Raw genomic sequence first — 8,077 nt, 5'->3', positions numbered from 1 at the left:
TAGGCGAAAACGAAGTCACCATAGGTCATTCCTCAGTCCCAAGGAGTAGTGCCAATCTGCCTTCTTTTCTCCACCTTTCAGAATCTCCTTTTGCTTATCTTTAGCTGTACTTAATAAAAAGAATAGGAAGAATTATATCTACTTTATCTTGTCCTAAAACCAGAAATCTCTCACCATAAAATTTTGACATCTTTTATTTTTTTTCCAGCCGTAAGTGAATTTATTTTTCAGAAAATGTCAGTAAAGTCGTGCTTTTCCCATTAAAAACTGCACAACCGATTAACATGAGGCATAAACACAGCTCCATGTACCAAGAGATAAATAAATATACTAAAAATTCCCCCAAACTCTCTAGAGTACCAGGCTGATGTAGCACACACAGAATAGATGAGCTGAGTTTTTGGACATCACAGTGCCGGGAAGTTTAGAGGAGAGCTAAATAAAGTTTTAGGGCTGGAATGAACTGAGCACCAGCCTGGGGGGGAAAAACAGGGTAACATTAGAAACAGTCCAACATCTATTAAGTAATGCACTTCACAAAAGCAAAAGACATCAGGCAAGCAGCTACCATTTTCAGAAAAATAATGCAGTGACTTGCAATGCTAAGAGAAACTAATGACAAGAAAGCATACTATTATCAAATTGCCACAGAAAAGAATAGTAGATCCATAGTTTTACTCCCAGTCATTTCTATAAAAATTATTTTGATCACCCAGCCAGATAGGAGCTCTCCTTCTTTTGCTATTCTGTAAGATTTCTTTCTTTTTTTGGGGGGGATGCTTTTTTTTAACTATTGTAATTCAATTAATTAACGTATAATGTAATATTGGTTTCACAGGTACAGGTCTGTGATTCACCAGCCTTATATAATACCCAGTGCTCATTCCATCATGTGCCCTCCTTAATGTTTGTCACCCAGTTACCCCATCCCTCCACCCCTCTCCCCTCCAGCAACCCTCAGTTTGTTTCCTATGGTTAAGAGTCTCTTGGGGCACCTGGGTGGCTCAGTCGGTCGGTTAAGCATCTGCCTTTGGTTCAGGTCGTGATCTCAGGGTCTTGGGATTGAGCCCCGCATCGGGCTCCCTGCTCAGCAGGGAGTCTGCTTCTCCCTCTCCCTCTGTCTACTGCTCCCCATGCTTGTGCTCTCATTCTCTCTCCCAAATAAATAAATAAAATCTTTAAAAAAAATAAGAGTCTCTTACAGTTTGTCTCCCTCTCTGGTTTCATCTTGTTTTATTTTTTCCTCTCTTCCCCGATGATCCTCTGCCTTGTTTCTTAAATTCCACATATCAGTGAGATCATTGTCTTTCTCTGATTGACTTACTTCGTTTAGCATAATACCCTCTAGTTCCATCCATGTTGTTGCAAATGGCAAGATTTAATTCTGACATCCTGTAAAACATACATTAAAATTCTATGCACTTATCCCTAGACAATTATGTTATGTTTATCTAATGTAAACTGTTTAGTAACAAAAAGAAAGCTAATCTGAAAACAGCAGGTGCTAGATTAATTATGTCAAAGCTATGAAAATATGCATATTATTTTCAAAAATATCATAGGAAACTATATATTTATAAGATAACATAATTTATATATTATATATATACATTTTCATGGATACCATGTCACACACACACATATGTGTACAAAAATAAAAGAAATAAACTGAAAACTGTCTATATATCAAGACCCAGGGGATCTTCTTACACTGAATATTCAGCTCACATGATTACCCTAGGCTACACCTGGCTCTCAGATTCATCAATAGGACGACAGACAGGAATCAAAGCATAGGGGCCAGCATCAGATGTTTCTCTTCAGTGGGAAATATTCTTGAAAAAGTCCATAATGCAGTCCAGGTCCAAATCTCTGCCCACCCCATCCACAAGTGACAGTTTAGGTACAAGGAGTTGAATTTACACCTATGGGAGTGGAGTCTGCCCTGGCTTAGCCTCCTCATCTCCCTTGGAGCCATAATAACGCCTCCGTGAACATAACTTTCAGTCCCCCTGCAAAGGCATGCCCAATATAAGGGTCACTGCATTCAGTGATGCTCAAACTGTGGGTTCCCACCATATGTTACAGTTCATCAAGTATTCCTCCCAGGTAAGATACAATTTACCAAGCAAAGGCCACTTTTACCACAGACAATTTTGTCTCTAAATCCAGCTGACACTCATTCTTTATCAGATTTCCAGAAAACAGCTAGAAAATTAGCCTAAGGTTAAATTTGTCATGGAGAATTAGAAAGGGTGTTGAGCATTTACTCAGAAGAATCAAAGTGATTTTTGTTAATTTTTTCTTTTTTAGACATTGTTTCATTTTTCTAATTATTTAAAAGCAGCACATTCCATATTTTGTGTGCTTATCAAAAAAAGCGTGGTGATAATTATTATAAACCGACTGTAAATGTTTTTAAATTGCATTTAAGCAACCTAATTAGATGAAACACACCTGAGTATTTTTGAACATGTACACAAGGAATGAAAGTTAAAGCATCCTGAATTATTATCTTTGACCTTTCATGAGCTGCCTGAATACTCAAATGCCAATATGAAGAATTATATGCCATTGACCACAAGACGGAAGCCTGGTACCACTTTTACTATGGATTAGAAAAACCAGGGAAAGATGTTTCCTGAGAACCTTTGATATATTCGCCTATAAGTACAATGTACAAGAGAAAAGAACTGTCATCCCCTCCCAAGACTGCATTGGGAGTTGAAGTGGTTTTAGTGTTTTGAATAGACTTGTTCTTGGCTCCACGTGTTACTGGTTACACGATTAGAGACGATTTATTTTTTGCGCATTTAATTTTTATCTTAATTAATCCTTTTTTAGGAGACCAATCACTGTGGAATGTAAACTTTGGATCCATCCAAACCCTGGGTTCAATTCCACTGTGCCTACTCCCTAAGTGGGACCTTGAACAAAAGACTAGATTTCTTTAAAACCCAGGTTTCTCAGAATAAATTGGAAATACAGTTATTATCTAGTGAATAAAATAGTAAGATTTAATATGATAGCTATTATTAGTAGTATTTTCAATTGGTGAGGAAAAGTGAACGAAAAAATTCCAGTAAAATCATGAACAATCCTCTGGCCTATTTCTCTCCTTTCTTTCTACCTTAAAAATTTCAAAGTTCAAAAGAAATCTCAGAAATCTAGAATATAAGTTATTCTCTATCATTACTCTTAGTTTTTCTAACACCTTATTCAGCATTAACCACCTCTCATGTATTAATCCTAACTCTTAAAATGATCTGTTCTTGAGATGCCATTTATCCACTCATGCTCTCCCCCACCCTATTGTGTTCACTAACATTTCCCCTCATGCTCCATACTGGACCCATGCCACAATCAGTGCAAACAAGAGCCACCTCCTCCTTACGACTTCTGTTTTTGTGTAAAAATTTTCTTTATTCATTCACAACATTTAGACTTGAAACTTTAACTAGTTGGGTTTTTTTTGTTTTGTTTGTTTTTTGTCATTTTCTACCACCTTCCCCTAAACCAGTTGGTCAGGGGCCTAATGATTCATTCTTCATATTTCTTTTTTTTTTAAAGATTTTATTTATTTATTTGACAGAGGTACAGAGAGAGAGGGAACACAAGCAGGGGGAATGGGAGAGGGAGAAGCAGGCTTCTGGTGGAGCAGGGAGCCCAATGTGGGGCTGGAACCCAGGACCCCAGGATCATGACCTGAGCCGAAGGCAGATGCTTAACTGACTGAGCCACCCAGGTACCCCTCATTCTTCATATTTCTTAACTTCTCATCTTCACACTCCTTGTTTTCTTAAATTCTCTGTGAGAGTTTTGCATGTTTAGAACCCAGCTCCTTGGCTATGATTGCTGACCAAATTCATTAATAAAACATTATCAAGAATTAATTGTTAAACAAAAATTATATAAATGTGATTGATTGAAAATGGAGACTTTTCCAGCTCTCCTCACTCCAAACACACACATACAATGTAGGTGTATGCATGCAAACACATCTGCATTCTATAAAATCACTCAGACCTAGATGAGATTCCACACTTTAGACCTCATGCAATAGAGTATGATATTTAAGAATGCCATTTCTTGTGGGGCGGAGCAAGATGGCAGAGGAGTAGGAGACCTGGATTTCGTCTGGTCTCAGGAATTCAGCTGAGTAGGGATCAAACCATTCTGAACACCTACGAACTCAACAGGAGATCGAGGAAGAGAGTAGCAACAACTCTCTGAATAGAGAAGCGACCACTTACTGGAAGGTAGGACGTGCGGAGAAGTGAATCCGAGGCGATATTCGGGAGGATAGACGGCGGGAGAGGGGGCTTCCGTTGGCCGCTTCTGGCAAGTGATAGAGCCGCGGAGCACAAAATCGGAACTTTTAGAAGTGGGTTCCTCTGAGGGTCGTCACTCCAGTGGCAAAGCGGGGGTGGAACCCTCGCGGGACAGTGTGGTCTCAGAACCCTCGGGGTCACAGAAAGACCGGGGGTGCCTGAGTGCGCCAGAGCTCCCAGGTATCGGAGCGGGGAAGCCGGCTGCAGAGACGGAGCCAAGGGGCAGGCTCTCAGCTCGGGGTGGCCATAAACTGTGTTCTGCAGCCCAGTCGGGCCACTGCTCCTCCAGCAGGGACCCAACAAGCGGCAGAGCCAGGGACACTCCCCTTCCTCCCCGGGGAGGAGCGGCGCGGGAATGCACCGCAGGGATCTGCTGGGTTTGGAGACTCCACACGGGGTCGGGTGCCAGAGATAGAAACGCTCGGTCACAGGCCAGGTGAGCACGGAGTGCAGCCAGAGACCAGGGAGACGGGAGTGATTGTTTTTCTCTGGGGGCACACTGAGGAGCGGGGCCCTGAGTTCTCAGCTCCTCCCGGCAGAGAGTGGGAGGCCACCATTTTAACCCTGGTCCTCCAAAGCTGTACCGAGAGCTTGCAGGGAACAAACCTACTGAGAGAAAACCCGAGCAGCTTGCTTAACCCGGACGGACAAAGGCGGGGCAATTCTGTCTCTGGCAAAGACATCTGGGAACCACGGCAACAGGCCCCTCCCCGAGAAGGTCAGCATGAACAGCTAGCAAGACAAGACCAAGTTTACTGATCAAAGAGAACGGGAGAACTCCAGCGCTAGGGGAATACTGCACATAGAATTCATGGCTTTTTTACGATGATTCATTAGTTTTTCAAAGTTAATTTTTTAACTGTTTTTTTTAATTTTTCATTTTCCCTTTTTCAACCAACATCTTATCAATCCCTTTTTTAAAAAAACATTTTTTTTTCATTTTTAGAGTCATATTTTATCCCTTCATAGTAGTTACCCTTATTTTTGGCATATATATATAAGTTGTTCTCTCTTTAAAATTTTGAGATACAGTTTCTTCTAACAGATCAAAATATACCCTAAATCACTAGTGTATGGCTTTATTCTAGTTTCTTGCCTGATCACATTCTCTACCTTTTTTTTCTTTTCTTTTTTTTAAATCTTCTTCTTTCTTTTTTCAAACAACTTCTAACCTTATCAATTCCTTTTATAAAATCTTTTATAATTTTCATCTTTACAGTCATCTTTCATCCCTTCATTGTATCAACCCTTGTTTTGTACATATATAAGTCTTTCTTCCTTCAAAATTTTAGGAGGCACTTTTTCTTTTTTTTTACTTTTTTTATTGTTATGTTAATCACCATATATTACATCATTTGTTTTTGATGTAGTGTTCCATGATTCATTGTTTGTGCATAACACCCAGTGCTCCATGCGGAATGTGCCCTCTTTAATACCCATCACCAGGTTAACCCATCCCCCTACCCTCCTCCCCTCTAGAACCCTCAGTTTGTTTTTCAGAGTCCATCATCTCTCATGGTTCATCTCCCCCTCTGACTTACTCCCCTTCATTCTTCCCCTCCTGCTATCTTCTTCTTTTTCTTTTTTCTTAACATATGTTGCATTATTTGTTTCAGAAGTACAGATCTGTGACTCAACAGTCTTGCACAATTCACAGCGCTCACCATAGCATATACCCTACCCAATGTCTATCACCCAGCCACCCCATCCAACCCACCCCGCACCACTCCAGCAACACTCAGTTTGTTTCCTGAGATTAAGAATTCGTCATATCAGTGAGGTCATATGATACATGTCTTTCTCTGATTGACTTATTTCACTCAGCATAACACCCTAGGAGGCACTTTTTCTAACAGACTAAAATACACCCAAAATCTAGTGTGTGGCACTGATCTATCACTAGCCTAATCATATTTGATCATATTCTGTTTTTTTTGTTTTGTTTTGTTTTTGTTTGTTTTTATCTTCTTCTTTTTTTTTTTTTTTCCTTTCTTTCCCTTTCTTTTCCCCTGGTTTCAGGTCTTTTCTGATTTGTATAGAGTATATTTGCTGGGGACGTTGTTAACCTGTTAGCATTTTGTTCTCTCATTCATCTAGTCTCCTCTGGACGAAATGACAAGATGAAAAAAATCACCACAGCAAAAAGAAGAAGAGGTAGTACTGTCTGCCAGGGACCTACTCAATACAGACATTAGTACGATGTCGGACCTAGAGTTCAGAATCATGATTTTAAAGATACTAGCTGGGCTTGAAAAAAGCATGGAAGTTATTAGAGAAACGATTTCTGGAGAAATAAAAGAACTAAAATCTAACCAAATCGAAATCAAAAAGGCTATTAATGAGGTGCAATAAAAAATGGGGGCATTAACTGCTAGGATAAATGAGGCAGAAGAGAGATTCAGTGATATAGAAGACCAAATGATGGAAAATAAAGAGGCTGAGAAAAAGAGAGAGAAACAACTACAGGATCACGAGGGCAGAATTCGAGAGATAAGCGATACCATAAGACGAAACAACATTAGAATAATTGGGATCCCAGAAGAAGAAGAAAGAGAGAGAGGGGCAGAAGGTATATTGGAGCAAATAATAGCAGAGAACTTCCCGTATGTAAGGAAGGAAACAGGCATCAAAATCCAGGAGGCACAGAGAACCCCTCTCAAAATCAATAAAAATAGGGCAACACCCCGACATCTAATAGTAAAACTTACACGTCTCAGAGACAAAGAGAAAATCCTGAAAGCAGCTCGGGAGAAGAGATCTATAACCTAAAATGGTAGAAACATTAGATTGGCAACAGACCTATCCACAGAGACCTGGCAGGCCGGAAAGGACTGGCCTGATATCTTCAGAGCACTAAACGAGAAAAATATGCAGCCAAGAATACTATATCCAGCTAGGCTGTCACTGAAAATAGAAGGAGAGATAAAAAGCTTCCAGGACAAACAAAAACTAAAGGAATTTGTAAACACAAAACCAGTCCTACAAGAAATATTGAAAGGGATCCTCTAAGCAAAGAGAGCCTAAAAGCAGCATAGATCAGAAAGGAACACAGACAATATACAGTAACAGTCACATTTCAGGCAATACAATGGCACTAAATTCATACCTTTCAATAGTTACCCTGAATATAAATGGGCTAAATGCTCCAATCAAAAGACACAGGCTATCAGACTGGATTAAAAAACAAGACCCATCGATATGCTGTCTGCAAGAGACTCATTTTAGACCCTAAGACACCCCCAGATTGAAAGTGAGGGGGTGGAAAACCATTTACCATGCTAATGGACACCAAAAGAAAGCTGGGGTGGCAATCCTTATATCAGACAAATTAGATTTTTAAAAAAGACTGTAATAAGAGATGAAGAAGGACACTATATCCTACTTAAAGTGTCTATCCAACAAGAAGATCTAACAGTTGTAAATATCTATGCCCCTAATATGGGAGCAGCCAATTATATAAGGCAATTAATAACAAAAGCAAAGAACCACATTGACAACAATAATAGTGGGGGACTTTAACACTCCCCTGACTGAAATGGACAGATCATCTAAGCAAAAGATCCACAAGGAAATAAAGACTTTAAGTGACACACTGGACCAAATGGACTTCACAGACATATTCAGATCATTCCATCCCAAGGCAACGGAATACACATTCTTCTCTAGTGCCCATGGAACATTCTCCAGAATTGATCACATCCTAGGTCACAAATCAGGTCTCAACCGGTACCAAAAGATTGGAAATA

The sequence above is a fragment of the Eumetopias jubatus genome, unplaced genomic scaffold (genome assembly GCF_037043125.1).
Source record: "Eumetopias jubatus isolate StellerSeaLion01/CBP00866 unplaced genomic scaffold, mEumJub1_p1.0 scaffold_6, whole genome shotgun sequence".
Lineage (NCBI taxonomy): Eukaryota > Metazoa > Chordata > Mammalia > Carnivora > Otariidae > Eumetopias > Eumetopias jubatus.
The sequence above is the reverse complement of the archived record's forward strand: the minus strand, read 5'-3'. Positions refer to the sequence as shown.